Below are 4,484 nucleotides of genomic sequence, written 5' to 3'. Positions count from 1 at the left end.
TCATAAATTCATTGTTTTTAATAGCTGAGTAGTACTCCATTGTGTAAATGTACCACATTTTCTGTATCCATTCCTCTATTGAGGGATATCTGGGTTCTTTCCAGCTTCTGGCTATTATAAATAGGGCTGCTATGAACATAGTGGAACATGTGTCTTTATTGCCAGTTAGAGCATCTTCTGGGTATATGCCCAGAAGTGGTATTGCTGGATCCTCCCGTAGTACTATGTCCAACTTTCTGAGGAACTGGCAGACTGATTTCCAAAGTGGTTGTACAAGCTTGCAATCCCACCAGCAATGGAGGAGAGGACTAATATCCAATATATACAAAGAGCTCAAGAAGCTGGACTCCAGAAATTCAAATAACCCCATTAAAAATACAGAGCTAAATAAAGAATTCTCAACTGAGGAATACTGAATGGCTGAGAAACACCTGAAAAAATGTTCAACATCCTTAATCATCAGGGAAATGCAAATCAAAACAACCTTGGGATTCCATCTCACACCAGTCAGAATGGCTAAGATCAATAATTCAGGTGACAGCAGATGCTGGCGAGAATGTGGAGAAAGAGGAATTTTATAATTTCTTAAATTGTTAGATAGAAACAAGCTATATGAGCCATCATTTCTGAAGATAACCTCTATGTCATTCATGAAAATGACATTTAAGGGCTAGAGAGACGGTTCAGTGGTTAAGAACACCCACTGCTCTTGCAGAAGATCCAAGTTTGATTCTACGCACCCGCAATCAGTGGCTAACAACTGCCTATAACACTAGATCCTGGGGATCTTCTACCTCTGGTCTCTATAGGCACCTTGAACTCATGTATGCATACCCACATAAAAGAAACACAATGCATAATTAATATTGTTTTTAAAGTGGAGGTTAAGAGTGCGTATGTCTGTTAATTTGTGACTAGGTCAATAAAATATGCCATATTTACAGATGGAATACTACTCAGTAATTAAGGAACTGAGTGTGGATATATACCACAGAAAGGATAAACCTCAAAATCTTTACATTGGTTGCAACACCCTCCCACCCTATACATGTTAGCTATCTTTTTAATCATTATCATTAAAAAAAAAAATGAGATATAAGGAACTTGGGAAGGAGTTGTTTTAGTTCATAGTGTTGCAGTGGGACAAGTGTGGCAAGAGAGACTCCACAGGCAGGAGCTAGCATTGCATAGTGAGAAGTCAGCAGCAAAGGCATAAGTCTGGAACCATATGGCGGTGGCCATAACCAGTAAACTCCACTTCTATAGACGTAAGGTTTTCTAGCGAGACTCCAAACACATGAGCCTGTGGGAGACAGCATACATCTAACTGGAGCCCCCATTAGAAGAAATGTCCAGAAAGAAATGCAAATTACAGAGACAGAAAGCATAGTTGGTTACACTGGGCTGTGCTTAGGAGGTAAGATTGACTTTAACCATCTTCTGGGGAGTATTTTTGCGAGTGACTACAAAATTCTAGACCTGGATTGTAGTGACAATTGTACAAACAGTCACCATCATTGCCTTTGCTTCTGGGCACACATCTCTGCTCACCAATGCCTGCTCTTTCTTGACTTTGCAGGGTCTTTTCCAAGGCTTTAAGATAGACCCAAATTAGATGGATTGTCCCATTCAAGATTCACTATATGATATGATCGTGCAGCAAAGTCTGCCAGGGAGATTTAGCATTTCCCCTAAACTTAGCACCATTAATGGAAATAGTTTGAGTCTCTGTAGGTTTCAGTGGATAGAGGAACAACACATGTGTTACAAAACCACAGCAAGGGAAAAATCCACCTACCCACTTTTCCCACCATAGATAGGCGGCAGAAGAGAATAACAATCAGGAGAACAAAACAACAATGGTCAAGAACTAAGAAAGGAAAGCAGCTACTGACAGCCTTGTTACCATAGAAGACCACAGTGTTCACCATGAGAGTATGGAAGGCAGCGTAGGTGTGAAAACAGTTTTCCTAGACATTCATCTTCAGAATAATATTTAATTACTGTGAATTCTGCTATGACAGTGCCAAGTTTCCAAATTCTCAAGGTCAGAAAATAAATCTGAAAATATATATAAAAGCCATGAGTTGTGTTTTTATTTCCAAAGTTTGACAGCCATAAAAATCCTACAAATGATAGATAATGTTATTCTTCAATATTTTCTGCCAGCTTCGATCATTTTCAAAACTATACACTCGAGAAGCATTCTTTTTAACAAAGCCATTTCCTAAGGATGAATAAATTTAGAGAGGGGAGAAAATTTTGATTTAATTACTTCCTTTAATGAATGCTATCTTTGTTGGAGAAATTCATAACTGCACTGGAAAATATGTGGTATCAATCATTAATATGTGGATGAGCCATCACACTGCTGTAATTTTATATAGCTAATTTTATATAGCTAATTTGTTCAACAATAAAGAACGAGAGATACCTAGGTCTGGTTTGGAGGCTTCTTATCCCAGCTACCAGTGAGATGAAGGCTAGAGGTACAGGTTCAAGACCAAACTTTCAGTTTAGTAAGACACTGACTCAAAATTGGTCAAAAGAAAAAACAAAACAAAACAGTAGTTAACTCGTGGGTAATGATCTAGACCCCTGCCTCACATGTCTAAAACCTATGTTCAATCCTAAGTGCAGAAAGAGAGAGAGAGACAGAGACAGAGACAGACAGACTGACAGACAGACAGATGAGGAAGTGCAGCAAAATGGCAGCCCAATTTAAGGGCTGTACTTTAAGCAGAGGACAAGACATCTGGACAAGGTCAACAGAAGCACTGTCCAATGACCAAAGGGACCAAACAGACAGCTTCAGGATGCTCTGGCCCACATCTGTCAGATCCACATTTTCTCAACCAACACAGGAAACATCAATCAAGATGGCTCATAACAGGCCACAGAAGCAATGTTAGTAGATTAAAGAACTAAAATTAACCGTGTTTCCTGGATATAGTGCAATAATGCTAGAAATCAAATGAGATATATAAAAAACATACCACAACATCATAAAGGTCATTTATACTGATTCAATAATGGATATTATAATGTATGGGGGGGTGGAAGCTTTTCACTATGATATGGAACAAGACAAAGATACCTACTTTTTATCTTTTTGTTTTGGTTTTTTGAGCCAGGGTTTCTCAATAGATAGATAGATAGATAGATAGATAGATAGATAGATAGATAGATAGATAGATAGATAGATAGATCCTACACCAAAAAGAAAGCTTATTAAAAGAACCCAGACATTTTCAAATGATAAAACAAATATGTAATACTGAAAGTAGGAGTAGATGCTGTATGAGAATAGCAATCCCATTTACAGTTGCTATAAATAAGGCACAGGAATACACTGAAGAATACATTTAAAAAAATATGTCAAAGACTTTACCGTAACCTTTAAAGCATTGATGAGTGAAATAGAAAAGGATACAAAATGTAAAAAGAAAGATCACATTCATAAATTCAAAGAATAATGATGGTAAATACGTCTATGAATCCAAGATCACTTACAGATTCTACACATTCTCTATCAAAGTACCAATGGCATTTTATACTTAATTAGAAATATAAAATTCTGAAGTTCCCCTGGAACCACAAAACCAAACAAAATCTAATTGGTGTCTTGAACAAAAAGAACAAATTAGAAACATCATACTTCTGACCTCAAAACATAGCACAGAGTACTAGTTAGTAAAACAGCAATGGTATTAGTGTGACAATGGACAAATAATCCCAAGAACAGAACATAAAGGATAGAAGAAACCCCAAGAATCTACAGACAGACCTTCTCTCCATCCTCCCCTTTGTAATCACCCACTAAATTATTTCACCCAATGAATGATGGGAAAAGCCAGAGAGCCGCAAGCACATTGGAGCTAGACCTCTACCTCTCACTGGTTACAAACACCAGCTCAAAGTAAACCAATGGTTTCTATGTGAGAACTCACAAAGCTGTTGGAAGAAAGCAGAGAGAAAATGCTCCAAAGCCCTGTGGTGAACAAACCACAGAATCACAGGGGACCAATGCAGCTAAATGCCATTACCCCAATCTCCAAAGCTGCTGAGCAACAAAGAAGCAATGTCCAGGGTGCAGAGAGCCTACAGATGTGAGGAAACGCATCACCTGTCATGGGGTGACATTCAGAGGATATAAAGGACTCTACAGCCCATCAATGGAAAGTCAAACAAACTGAATGAAAATGTGCCAAACATCCAAATAGATTTTTCACCGGAAAAGGCACAAACCGCCATTGTGCATGTGAAAAGCAATGCTCACCGTCTCTGGTGAAAAGCACCAGGGAAACAAAAATTAAAAGCTGTAAAGTTCCCAAGCCAGTGAGGATGGCTATTATCAACAAGACTAAAGTTAACAGTCATGGTGAGGATATGGATGATGGGGAGCGGGTAGAGGGCAGAGAATGAAGCAAGAACACCACCAATAGTGGCAAACTAAATGGGGAGCGGGTAGAGGGCAGAGAATG

This window comes from Mus pahari, chromosome 19 (genome assembly GCF_900095145.1).
Source record: "Mus pahari chromosome 19, PAHARI_EIJ_v1.1, whole genome shotgun sequence".
Classification (NCBI taxonomy): domain Eukaryota; kingdom Metazoa; phylum Chordata; class Mammalia; order Rodentia; family Muridae; genus Mus; species Mus pahari.
The sequence above is the reverse complement of the archived record's forward strand: the minus strand, read 5'-3'. Positions refer to the sequence as shown.